Genomic DNA, 14,570 nt, shown 5'->3' on the forward strand with positions numbered 1-14,570 from the left:
CTCATTTTATTAAGCAGGTTGATTTCTTAGTGAAGAGTTCTTGGTATATTTTTGAATAAGTCCTTTATTAGATGTGTCTTGGCAAATATTTTTTCCTAATTTGTGAATTGTCTTTTTATTCTCTTGTCTTTCACAGAGCAGAAAATTTTAATTTTAATGAAGTATATCTTATTGATTGTTTTCATAGATTGTGATTTTTATGTTTTATGTAAGAGGTTAGCACCCTTCCCAAGGTTATTTAGTTTTTCTTCCAGGAGTTTTAATTTTAACATTTAGATCTATGATGTATTTTGAGTTAAGTTTTGTGAAGGAAATGAGGTCAGTGTCTAGGCTCTATTTTTTTTTTTTTTTTTTTTTAATATCTGTCTTTCCAGCATAATCTGTTGAAAAGACTGTCTTTGCTTCCTTTTGTGTTTCCTTGGCTCCTTTGTCAAGATTAGTTGATTATATTTATTTGAGTCTGAGTCTCTATTCTGTTGACCTACTTGTATATTCTTTTGCCAATACCACATTGTCTTGATTACAGTAGCATTATGGTGTGATTTCCAGCTCTCCAACTTTGTTTTTACCTTTCAATATTAAAATGGCCTTTCTGGATCTTTTCCTCTCCATATAAACCTTAAAATTAGTTTGTTGATATCCACAAACTAACCAACTGGGATTTTGGTTGGGTTTGCATTGAATGTGTATAGCAGGTTGTAAACTTACATTGTGATAATATTGAGTCTCCCTATCCATGAACATGGACTTTTTCTTCATTTATTTTGTTGTTCTTTGCTTTTTTTTTTAATCAGAATTTTGTAGTTTTCCTCATACAGATCTTGTACCTATTTTATTTAGATTTACACTTAATTATTTTGTATATATATTTTTGGATGCTATTATAAATGGTAATGTGTTTTTAATTTTCAGATTTCACTTTTTCATTGTTGGTTTATATAGGAAAGCCATTAACTCTTGTATCCTGCAACCTTGCTATAATTGCTTATTAGTTCTGTGAGGTGTTTTTTCTTTTTTCTACATTGACAGTCATGTCATCTGACACGTCTTTATCGGACAAAGGTAGTTTTATTTCTTCTCGGTCAGTATACCTTTTACTTAAAATTTTTTTTCTTTTTTTGATCTTATTGCATTAGCCATTGCTTCAAGTACTATGTTTAAAACTAGTGGTAGGAGGAATAAAATGGTAAGGCAAATCTTGCTTTGTTCTCCATCTTAGTGAGATAACTTTGAGGTTCTTACCATTATGTGTGATGCTTACTATAGAATTTTTTGGTAAATGTTCTTTATCTAGTTGTGGAAGTGGTTTTTTGTATCCACTGATATCTTGTGATTTTTCATTTTTACCCTGTTGATGTGATTGATTGCATTAATTGATTTTTAAAATCTTTAATCAGCCTTGATAAATTGTGGTGTGTAATTCCTTTTATACATTGTGGGATTTCATTTGCTAGTATTTTGTTGGGAGAATGCTCACATCTGTGTTCATGAAAGAGATTGGTCTGTAGTTGAGCCATGTGTTCTTAAGAAGTGTATTGTATAATCTTCATGTATTGGGATTTTCTAGCTTTGTTTTTGTTATTGATTTCCAGATTAAATCCATTGTGGTCTGATAGAAAATATTGTGGGTTTCTATTTCTATAAATTTGTTGTGGTATCTTTTATGGCCCAGAGTGTGGGCCATGTTGGTAAATGTTCCTTGTGTACTTGAAAAGAATGTGTAATCTACTGTTTGATGAAGTCATTTATAGATGTTATTTATATTCAGTTGATTGAGAATTTGTTGAGTCACTGATTTTTTGCCTACTGTCTATCAATTTTTGATAGAATCATGTTGAATTCTAAATTATATGGTGCATTCATGTATTTCTACTTGCAGTTCTGTTTTTTCCTCATGCATTTTAATTTTGTTAGGCACATACACATTAACAAACATATGTCTTAGGTTACTGACCCCTTGATCACTATGTAATACTCCTTTGTATCCCCGATGACTTTGCTTGCCCTGAAGTCTTCTCTGTAGGAAATTAAAATAGTGACGTCTGTTTTGTCTTCCTTTTTTGCAGGTCAGTGGGATTTAACTCAGGGACAATTTGCCATTGCTGCATCCCCAGATCTTTTTATTTTTTGTTTTGAGATGTGGTCTCACTAATTTTCATAGGGCCTTGCTTAGTTGCTGAGGCTGACCTTGAACTTGTGATTCTCCTGCCTCAGTCTCCTGAGTTGCTGGAATTACAGACAATACACCACTGTGTCCTGCTTCTATCTTCTTCTGATTAGTGTTAGCATGGTGTATTTTATCCATTCCTTTGTTTTTGATCTGCACATATTTTATATTTAAAATGGGTTTCTTCTTCATATGAGTCTCATTTTTTAATCCACTCTGACAATTTGTCTTTAAGTTAATATATTTAGACTATTGATGTGTAGAGTAGTAAGATGAATATCCATCATCTTTATCATTTATTCTATGAGTTATCCTTTTTGTTGTACATTTTTATCTTCCATACTTTTGCTCTTTGTGATTTTAATTGAATATTTTATGTTTCTATTCTCCCTCAGCATTTTAATTACAATTTTAAAGGCTTTTTAAAAAGTGTTTACTTGAGATTTTACAGTATACATTTATAACATCCAAATCCATTTTCAAGTAATACTATACTCCTTCATCTGTAGTGCAAATACTTTAGAGTAACAAAATATTCCTACTTACCTCTTTCTGTACTTTGTATCCTAGGAGTCAGGCATTTGTTCTATTTACAAGCTTGCATACTTGGATACTTCGTTGCTATTATGTTGAACAAACTGTTAACCCGTTAGATTAAGAAAAAAATATTTTATTTTACCTTTTAGGTTTGCTTATACATTCTTTTGTGCTCTTTCTTTCTTTTTTTTTTATGTAGATCAGAATGGATAGAAACCCATATCATTTTTCTTTTCTCTGATGGGCTTCTTTAACATGTTGTGCAAGACAGATCTACTGACAACAAATCTATTCATTTTCTCTTTGAGAATGTCTTTATTTATCCTACACTTTTGAAGGATAATTTTGCAGGGTACAAAATTTTAGGTTGGTGTGCTTTTCCTCTTTAACTCTTTAAATATTTTACTCCATTTTCTTGCTTGCATTGTTTCTGAGATGCCAGGCAGTTCCTTATCTTTGGTCCTCTTTAGGTAAAGTGTTTTTCACTTCTGGCTTCTTTCAAGATGTTTTTCTTTATCTTTGATTTTTTTGAAGCTAGAATGTGATATGCAAAGATGTGTTTTTTTGTGGGGCATCTATCTTGTTTGGAGTTTTATGGATCTGACATTATTTTGGGGAAATTCTCAGTCATTGTTTCAAGTATTTTTTCTGTATCTTTTTCTTTACCTTCTCTTTTTCATATTATACAGAAATTATATTTTTTGGGAAATAGGGGGAGGGAAGTGGAGAGGGAGAAGAGGAGGCACTCGGGACTGAAATGGAGCAAATTAAATTCTATGCGTGTATGATTATGTCAAAATGAACCCAACTAGTATATTTTGCTCAAATGCACTAATGAAAGTTTTTCTTTCTTTTTTTTTTTTTTTTTTTTGTTGTTGTTTTTTACATTAGACCTTTGGTAGTTGTTTCAGATTTTTTTTTTTTTTTTAAATCAGTTTTTTTCTTCTTTTCACTTTTGGAAACAGTATCTATTGATAAATGTAAGCTCAGATCCTTTACTCAGCTGTGTTCAGTCTACTAATCAGTCTTCTAGAAGCATTCTTTATTTCTGTTAGTGTTTTGATTTCTAGTACTTTTTTATCCTTACAATTTCATCTCCCTATTTACATTATCCATATGTTTAAATGTTGTCTTCCCTTTTCATTAAAACATGTAGCATATTAATCATGGTTTTTAAAAAAATTCCCCATCTAATAATTCCTAAATCCCTTGACATGTCTGGTTTTGATGCTTTTGCTATCTCTTTAATCTGTGATTTTTGCCTTTTAATAGTATGTCGCTAAAGGGACCTGGAGTTGTGTATTTCCTTTCCTACATGTATGTTTGACTTTGGTAAATTCATTTTTCCTGAAGGCAGGCCTTGTTAAAATAGAATGCTCTAGTATATTTTAAAATTGTTCCTCTTTCCCCTTCTCCAAACCACAAGCATGGGGAGATGTGTCTTCTATGTTTACTGTGGTACCTGGGAGGGTTCTTGGAGTTGAAACCATATGATTGGGTTCCCTGGAGTTTATAACTCTCAGACTTAATCAAACTGAGGCTTCTCTACTCTGGCATTGGTTCCCAGGGAAGTTTCTCTGTGGGTTTTCTTATGGGTTTCAGTTCTGATAAGTTGTGATTTTCTGTATCTGCCAGTCTCTCAGTTTTCTGAAGTATTTAACAAGAGTGTTGATTTTTCAGTTTTACCTTATTACTTTTTTGTTAGAATGGAGTGGTGACTTCTAACTTTGTTATTGCCAGATAGGAATCTGGATTTGGCTAAAAGGAGGGTGGTTGTTGTTATTTTTGTGCCAGGGATTGAATCTAGGAGTGTTGAATCCTGAGCCACATTCCCAGCCCTTTTCATTTTTTAAATTGTGAGACAGGGTCTCCCTTAGTTGCTTATTTAGGGCCTTGCCAAGTTGTTGAGGTTGGCCTTGAACTTGGAATCCTTTTGACTCAGCCTCCTGAGTCCCTGGGATTACAGACCCGTGCTACTGTACCTGGCTGGAAGGAACTTTAAGTTATTTTTTAAAGGGATTGGAAAGAGATTGGTTTGTGGGAATTTGAAAGGCTTTTAAAAGAAGGGTTGTTATCCTTGGCTGAGAAAAAAACTTTTTAGTTTGAGTTCATCCCATTTATTGATTCTTACTTTGATTTCTTGCACTTTGGGAGTCTTGTTGAGGAAGTCTGATCCTAAGCCAACATGATGAAGATTTGGGCCTACTTTGTTGTCTATTAGGTACAGGGTCTCTGGTCTAATTCCTATGTCTTTGATCCATTTTGAGTTGAGTTTTGTGCAGGGTGAGAGATAGAGGTTTAATTTCATTTAAGTGCATGTGGATTTCCAGTTTTGCCAACACCATTTGTTGAACTCCATTGTATATTTTTGGCTCCTTTGTTTAGTATGAGGTGACTGTGTTTATGAGGTTTTGTCTGTGTCTTCTGTTCTGTACCATTGGTCTGCATGTGAAGAGAGAGCCTACAGAGTGGGAGAAAATCTTTTCTACACGCACTTCAGATAGAGCACTTATCTCCAAAATTTATAAAGAACTTACAAAACTTTACACCAAAAATACAAAGAACCCAGTCAATAAGTGGACCAAGGAACTGGACAGACACTTTACAGAAGACGACACACATGCAATTAATAAATATGTGAAAAAGTGTTCAACATCTCTAATAATTAGAGAAATGCAAATTAAAACAGCTCTAAGATTTTATCTTACTCCAATTTAGAATGGAGAACACAAACAATAATAGATGTTGGCGTGGATGTGGGGAAAAAGACACACTTTTACATTGCTGGTGGAGTTGCAAACTGGTGCAGCCACTCTGGAAAGCAGTATGGAGAATCCTCAGAGAACTTGGAATGGACCCACTTTTTAACCCAGTTATCCCACTCCTCGGTTTATACCCAAAGGACCTAAAATCAGCAAACTACAATAACACAGCCACATCAATGTTTATAGCAGCTCAGTTCACAATAGCTAGATTGTGGAACCAACCTAAATGCCCTTCAACAGATGAATGGATAAAGAAACTCTGGTATATATACATAATGGAATACTATTCAGCCATAAAAAAGAATAATATTATGGCATTTGCAAATAAATGGATGGAATTGGAGAATATCATGCTAAGTGAAGTAAGCCAAGCCCAAAAAACCAAAGACCCAGTGTTTTCCCTCATAAGTGGAGAATGATATATAATGGGGGTCGGGGGGGGGGTGGGAAAGAGAGAATAATGGGGGAACTTTAGAATATGTAGAAGGAAATGAGAGTTGGGTATGAAAAATAGTGGAATGAGACAGACATCATTACCCTGTGTACATGTATGAGTACATGAATGGTATGAATCTACATTGTGTACAACCATAGAAATGAAATTATGTACCCCATTTGTGTACAGTGAATTAAAATGCAGTTTGTAAAAAATTAAAAGCTAAATAAAAAAAAATTAAAAAGAAAGGTTGTTAGAGGAGATAGCAAAGTAAGGGGAACAGGTTTTTCAAACTAGCAAAAAGATGAAATTTGGTAGGTTTTAAAAAATTCCTGTTTATAAATATTTAACTGTCCTTTTTAGACAGTCATTTAGCTTGCATTTCTTCTTTTTACTACAGTACATTTGAAAGTGATGTTTTATTTTTAATATTTGTTGATATATTTAATTGAAACCTAGAAAAATATGGTAGATGTTTTATCAGAAGAGAGTTTTGAACAAAGAGGGAACTAGTATTAACAAGTATTAACTGTTTCATGAGCATGTCACAGCATTTCTTAAATGATGCACTTCATTGTGTAGTGAAAGGAATTTGTATTCTTTGACCTTTTCAACAGTTACATAATTTGGTAACTTCTGCATTTTAAGTCTGCTTTTTTTTTCCTTTCGTAAAACAAGAATGCACATTAGCAGGAGAATTCTAAAAGTCTTAAATATATTAAACTGCTTTTTGTTTAACTCTGCTTTTCCTAAACTTTCATGTTTAGTGAACAGAGCATGTTTTGAGAAACACTGTAATAGCAATTATAAGTTTTTTTCTACCTGGTGCTTGGAGTAAAAGGACCCATAGTGTAGGCTTTGGAAAACCTGTTTGTTGTTTCAATGCTTTTAGTGAATTACTGTATTGAAAAATAACTTTATCATGATTCAGCATTTCCTTTTGTGGATAATGGTAGCATCTTTTAAATTCACAGAGATGTTGATGTTCTAATAATTTTCAAAAAGACCTTAATAATATGTATTTTACATGTAAAGTTTATATATGGTTCTTTTTACTTTTTTATATAAATTTCAGGTATATTACCTGATATTTTGATTTACATATGTAGCGAAGTACTTATTACTGTCAGGTAAATTGACCTATTATTTTAGTTAGCTCTGTGTGTGTGGGTGTCATACGAATACTTAAAAAATACAGAATGCTTCACAAATTTGCATGCCATCTTTGAGCAGGGGCCATGCTGATTTTCCTCTGTATCATTCTAACTTTTAGTTTATGTGCTGTAGAGCAAGCACTGTATGTGGTTTCTATAGAAGGGAAACATTTGACACTTATCTTCTGGTGGTAGGTGAGACCGCTGTGAATTGTCACAAGAATCAGAAAGATACATTTTTGGTGGTACTGGACGTTGAATCCAGCCCTTTTTATTTTTTTAATTTTGAGACAGAGTCTCACTAAGTGGCTCAAACTTGTCATACTGCTGCCTCAGCACCCCCACTGAGTAACTGAGATTATAGGTTTTTGCTACCATGCCCAGCGGAAACCTAAATATAAATATTGAAAGAGCAAGGAAATCAAATATGTAAGTGAGTGGAGTGTTAACACTTATATGGAGACATCAATGCCAAGAAATCATGTTGTTTTCCTGTAATTTTTTTTTTTTTTGGACACACATTATAGTCCAAAGAGATGACCAGTGGAGCAAGAAAAGATACCTTAGTAGTACTTATTTAGATTTGAAGGGAATAGGAAAGCCTTCTTAGCCAAGAAGCTTATTCTGCTTACTAATGACAATTATAGAAACATAACAGAAAATTTTTGAATAAAATCACATGCATTTGTGTTTGAAATATCTATAATTTTGATTGTTTTGTTCTAAGCATGCTAAAATGATGAGTTCTAGAGTAAGGATACTGAGGATGGAAGAACTTTTATGTGAAGATAAACTATTCAGAGTTTTTTTGAAAAGTTTAAAAAGTGATGTTATTGAAGTTTATATAATAATTAACATAGAAAGTGAAAAATAGCGACAAAATCCTGAGAGGTATAAAAATACACATGCTAAATGAATAGAAGCATGGATTCCTGTTATATCTCTGTCCTCAGTGAATATGAGGCATGTAAAGACAGAAGAAATGAAGCAGGACTAGGGCCTGCCTGTGTCACCCTTGAATTCAGCTGCTAATGCTGACTAAAGTTTTAAATTGTTGAACAAAACATGAAAGAATTGACAAAAGTTACCAAAATGTTGACTTATGTAAACATAAGGCAGTATTGGGAGTTCAGTACAAGATGATGAGATATATGAGGGGAAAGATTATGTCTGGACAGTGCACTGTTTTGAAGTATTTAGTGTATATATATATATATTTGATTCCCCAGTAATTGTTTTGTACACACGCACACTAACTCTAATATTTTTTAAGTGTGCTCCCTTATAATGTTAAATGTTTTCTGATGAAGGTTTTTTTTTGTATTTAGAATTACACTTTTAAGTGTGCTTTTTATTTGTATGACACATTAAACATAGCATTTTAAGTGTTTATTGCGAATGTTAATGAATTTGAACAAGCAGATGGTACATGTGTAGTCTGTATTTTAATCAAGGAGCCAGATGTCCATTTGTGTCTGTACCTAGACTGATACCCATACTAACTCTCCCAAGGGTAAACAGAATCCTGACTTCTTATACTGTAGTTTATTTTTTACTTTTTGAATTTTGTTTAATTGAATCATATAATATTCTTTTGTGTCTTACTTCATTAACTGTGTTAGTTTTATGAGATTTATCCACATTGGTGCTTATAGCACTATTTCATTGATTTTCATTGCTTGTAGTGTTACAATGTGTCTATACCACAGTGTGTTATTATCTCTATTAATGGTGATGTCAAGTTTAGGCTGCATCTAGTTTTGTCTATTACACATAGCATTACTATGAGTTTTTCCTGCAGTGACTTCTGATGAACATGTGTATACATTTATGTTAGTTAAATATACCTTGGATCAAAATTGCTGGATCATAGGATGTTACATAATAAGCCTGAGAGTGCAAAATAGTTTTGCAAAGTGTTTATGCCAGTTCACATCTGAGCAGCAATGTGTTAAAGTTCAAGTTGTTCCACGCTTTTGTCAATACTTAATATTGTTTATCCTTTTCATGGTAGTGGTTGTAGTTGGCAGGTGGTAAAAGTCTTTGTATTTAGAATTTGTGTTTTCCTGATATGCTGACTAAAGAAGATATGTATCTTTTCACATGTTTAATGACCATTTGGATAACCTCTTCTATAAAGTAGTTTTACATGTCTTCGCCAGTTTTCTGTTGGTTTGTCCTCTTTTTTGTCATATTGATTTCATCTGTGAGTCCTTTGGTGGATATACATGTTAAAGATGTCTTCAGTTTTACATCTTGCCCTTTCAACTGTATTATTGCTGTTTTTATGAACAGAAATTCTTAATTTTAATAGATTTTTTCCTTTATGATTGGTACATTTTTGTCAAGCTTAAGAAATCATTGCATGCCATAAGGATATGAATGCATTTACATATTTTTTCATAGAAGCTTTATATTTTTATCTTTCCCTTTTAGATGTACTATGAGTATCAAATTGATTCATGTGTATAGAACAAGAAAGGTCAAGACTCACTTATTAAAAATATAGATAACCAAGCCGGGCGCCGTGGCACACACCTGTAATCCAAACAACTCTAGAGGCTGAGGCAGGAGGATTGCAGGTTCAGGGCCAGTCTCAGCAAGTTAGCGAGGACCTCGTCTCCAAATAACAAAAAGAGCTGGGAATGTAGCTCAGTGGTAAAGCACCCCTGGGTTCAAGCCCTGCTAACAAAAAAGAAAAAAAAATTCAGTTGACCAGTTTCTATAAACTAAAAAGCCCATCATTTTCAGGCTCAATTATGTCATAAATCAACGGTAATATATGTGTGTGAGTGTTACTTACAGATTTTTCTTGTTGATTTACTTGTCTATGCTTGCAGTAGTTCTTGACATATAATAGTATAACTGATTGTTCTTCTGTAGGATCTGTAGGATATCTCTTTCTCATTATTGAAATTGATTATTTGTGACCTTATTTTTCATTTGTCCAGCCTTGCTAAAATCTACCATTTTTATTAGTCTTCCCAAAAACCAACTTTTTTTCCTAAAGTTTTATTTTATACTTATAATTTTGATTTCATTAATTCTATTCTCTACTGTTTTATTTCTGCATTTTCAGTTTAGCTTTTTGTTCTTTTTCTAATTTCTTGAGGTAGATCCTTAAATAATTGTTCTCAGTCTCTCCCTTCCTGCTCCTTGTACTAGGGATTGAACCCAGGGTCTCGAACACTGAGCTCCATCCCTAGCTTTTTAAATTTTATTTTGTAACAGGTAGGGTCTTGCAAAGTTGCCCAGGCCATTCTCAAACTTGTGTTCCTCCTGCCTCAGTCTTCCAAATAGCTGGGATTATAGGTATGTACCTCTGTCTGGCCTCTTTTTCTTTAATGTAAGCATTTAATACTACAGATTTCTCTCAAAGTATAGGCTCAGCTGCATGTCACATATTGATATATGACCTGTTTCCATTTTGATTTCTTCTGTTATTCAAGAGTCATTAAGAAATAAAATACTTAATTTTTAAATAGTTGGGAGCTTTAGAAGTTTTATTTTTTGGGAAGGATAAATGATTTCTTGATTAATTCCATAAAGTCTAGAGAACTTACCCTAAATGATTTCAGCCCTTTGAAATGGGACTTGCTTGATTCAGCTTGTCATTTTTGTGTAAATGTTCTATATTCACTTGAAAGGAATTTATATTTTTGTCTGCATCTTCTATGCACTACTGAAAAATATATATAAATATATAAAGCGTATACATATATATAAAATATATAAAGTGCCTCATTCCACTATGGTTGTGGATATATTGGTTTTCAGGGTTTTTTTGGTATGCATTTCTCTTTAGAACTACGTGTAGTTCTATTTATAAGTTACATATTTTCATGTTGCGTTATTGGGTTTATGCACATTTAGAATTAGCTTAAATTCCCAATGAAAAGACCGCTTTATCGTGAAAAACCCTTTATAACCTCTAATAATATTTCTTGTCTTAAAATCTTGTTTGTTTTGTTAGTTAGCTTTTCACTGCTATGACCAAAATACCTGACAAGAACTTAGAGGGGAAAAGGTTTATTTTGGCCAGAGGTTCACAGTTTCAGAGATTCAGTCCATTGTTGACTGGCTCCAAGACAGAAACATCATGTTGGAAAGGTGTGGTGGAGGAAAATGGCTCAGTGCATGGCATTTGGGAACCAAAGACAGAGAGGTAGAGAGGGGAAGGGACTAACGACAGATACAGTCACAAAGGACACACCCCCAGTGACCTACTTCCTTCAGCCATGTCCCACTTGCCTATAATTTTCATAATCTTTTACTAAATCCATTCAGATTATTAAAATCCAACGAATGATTAAATCGCTGATGTGGTCTGTCAGCCCTCACGATTCAAACTTTAAACATTATTGCATTGCTTAACACATGAACTTTTGATTAGCAATAGTGTGATATAACTTTTTCCATCCTTTTCAACATTTCTGCATTCTTTTTTAAGATGTCTCTGTCTTAAATGGATTTTCTTTTTTTATACAGTCTGGTAATCTTAGTCTTTTAGTAATTATTCTAGAGATTACACCATATATTGTTTGCTTATTATAGTCCATTGAAAATTTTTATTTTTATCACTTTCCTAACAATTTTAAGAGCTTAGGATACTTGAATCCTCCTTACCCTTCTCCTGCTTTTTACATTACTGTCCTGCATTTTCATTGTAGGTATGCTTTAGTACATATTAAATATGATTATTATTGCTTTTATAAATTCAGTGTACATTTAGATTTACCCATGATTTTATTGTTTTTGATGCTTTCATTTTATGCTGCATTTCTACCCTTCTCTGTAGGAACTTTTTTTGTGCCTACAGGGCTTCTTTTAGGTTTTTTTTGGTAAACATCTACTGCCAACAGATTTGCTTTCTGTTTATCTGAAAGCGTACTTGTTCTCGTTCCAAAGGATATTGTCTCTGTGTTCAGTTATTTTCTTTAGAAAATGTAAAGATACTCCATTTTGTCTCACTTGGAGTACTTTTTTAAAGTTAGCAAAAATTCTTACTGCTATTTCATTGAAGATAATGTCTTTCTGTTCTGATCACTTTTGTAATTCAGTCTTGTTCTTGGTTTTTAGCAACTTTGCTGTGATATGTTTTGATGATGGTGTGTGCTCATGTGCTGTTTCTTCTTCTTATTGGGTCCACTCCAATACTGTGGATTAAGCCCAGGGCCTCAGGCACTCTAGGCAGGTGGTGGATTACTGAGCTATATCCCCAGCCCCAATTAATTGTTGTTTTAAAGTCTCTGTCTATATATATATGTTTTTTTTTTTTTTTTTTTTTTTTTTTTTTTTTTTTGCGGTGCTGGGGATGGAACCAACTGAACTAAATCCCCAGCCCTCTGTCTATAATTTTAAAAGTCACTCACCTGTGGTTCTGAAAAATTGATAATTTGTGACATTTTCATCTTTTATCAGTCTTGCTAGGATCTGTTGATTTTATTTCTCAAAAAAACAAATTTTTGTTTTTTTCTAAATATATTATACTTTTGTTTATTTTCTTTCCCCCTGTCCCTCATTGTGTCCTGTGTCTTGGCGTGCTGTTAAGTTTTAATTAAATGCCAGACATTGTGTTCAGTAATTTATAGAATATCTATCTGAATGATAGTTTGCTATAAAAGATGACTTTTTCCTTCTGTTAGGCTGATAGAATGCAATCAGATCACCTGGATAACAAAATTTCATACTCCTTTTTTGCTGTATAGGGTTTGCTTCATTTCTTATCAGTGTAGCTTCAGAATTCATTGAAGGTGTCTAGAGGGGAAATAGTTCAGCCTATGGTTCAGTTCTCTCTCTCTCCCTTTTATGGCTTAAATCCTGGCCCTTTACATCTTTTAATATTCGTTCCACCAACTTTGTGAGACTGATGAAAATTCAATTGGATTCTTTTCTTCCTGTTATAATCCAGGCAGAAGATCTGGGTCTTTTGCATGGATTCTCAGCCTCCTGCTTTGCGACCACAGTAGACAATGTTCTGAGGAAAAAATATCAAGTGGTTGCTGAATGGCACCTTACTTTTCGAGGTTCCTACTTTTTCTGAAATGTTGATTCATGAAGTTCTGATTTCCTCAACAGCTCTTAGATGATTAAAAGCAGCCAACCTTTTTATTTATTTATTTTTGTATTTTATTTTCCTTTTCTAGCTTTTCTTGGTTGGAGGATTATTCTGCTGTAAGTAATGTGACAAGTATTATGCTATACCTCTTGTTTAAAAACTAACAATGCAGGAAGAAAGTATCCACTCCTTTCTTCCCTGATCTTATTGTAGTAACCATTGCTATTGTGTATATATACATGTATTGATATATGCATATGTATAACTTGTATACATTATTGTATATGTATAAAGTATGTAATTGTGTTATGGGGAATCTTAAGTTTTCTGGGGCTGTGAGGGTAGCTTAGTAGTAGAGCACATACTTAGCATGCACAGGGTATTAGATTCAATCCACAGCTTTCCTCCCAATCGCCACTGCCCCCTCCCCCAGTCACCAAAAAAATGTTTTTCAATAGGCAGTATGCTTTTATGCACAGGAAAAAATGGAATATATACATATGTATTTCTTAATTAAAAGACCCTCCTTTTATTGCCTCTTAGTTCCCAAAATATACTTTCTGTGGTCAACTATTGACCACTGTTTTGTACGTTTATTTAGCAGATGATTTTTTTCAAACTTAATGCTGGTCTCCTCTCTAGATGCTTAGGGTGAATGAATAAATAGATAAGGATACCTGCTTCCTTATAGGCTGCATTTTTCCAGAAGAAGAAAAGCAATAAATATCATAAAAGAATAAATTGTATGTAATATAAAAGGTAATAAGTGCGATGGCAAAAAAGTAAAAGAATAATGGGGTATTGGGAGTGCCAGAAGAGGGGGTAGTCTAGATAGGACTCACTGAAATTTGTGTGCATAGACTTGAAGGTAGTATATCGTAGTATATAAGGCATAGTTTGTATACTTAGGTATGTTTGAATTATTTTATTCTCTTAAATGGCTACACAGTTTTCTATTGGATATACATAATTTATTTACCTTTATTTTTAGTGGTTAAATAATTAAGCTTTATCTAATCCAGTGATATTACACTATAGTGATGATCCTTGCATATATATGAGCACATGTACACTTCCTACTTACATTTTGGCATATTTTTTGTATTGTCAGATCTTTTTTTAATCTGTTAAGCAAATATTTTTGTATATACCAATATTTTACATATAAACATTTTATAGTTTGATAAATATAATCTTTAATTGGCATTTATTTTGGTATGGTTTGGAAATATAAATTGATTATTTTTTAAGCATGTGTGTTGTAGCAATATTTACTGAATACTTTTGTAATGTGCTTCTCATAGTAAAGTTTTACATGTGATAGGGTTTTTTTCCTAGAATTGATGTATACATACTAGTAGAAAGATCTGCTACCTGTTGGGTGACATGGGAGGAGCATTTTAGGGGAAAAAGAGGAAGGAGAGATACATTGTCTTAACCAGAGAACAGACTT

At 33.1% G+C, this 14,570-nt stretch overlaps 1 protein-coding gene and 1 non-coding gene across 2 annotated transcripts in view; one reads left to right on the forward strand and one right to left on the reverse strand.

Annotated features, from left to right (window-relative positions):
• The window catches only part of Rasa1 (RAS p21 protein activator 1), a 107,662-nt gene that overhangs the window by 18,760 nt on the left and 74,332 nt on the right, over positions 1-14,570 (forward strand). The gene's annotated exons all lie outside the window — the stretch shown is intronic.
• Positions 7,094-7,201, reverse strand: LOC124987698 (U6 spliceosomal RNA). The gene has a single exon (XR_007109227.1). It is a non-coding gene; the product is annotated as a U6 spliceosomal RNA (small nuclear RNA).

The sequence above is a fragment of the Sciurus carolinensis genome, chromosome 6, assembly GCF_902686445.1.
Source record: "Sciurus carolinensis chromosome 6, mSciCar1.2, whole genome shotgun sequence".
In the NCBI taxonomy this organism is placed as follows: Eukaryota; Metazoa; Chordata; class Mammalia; order Rodentia; family Sciuridae; genus Sciurus; species Sciurus carolinensis.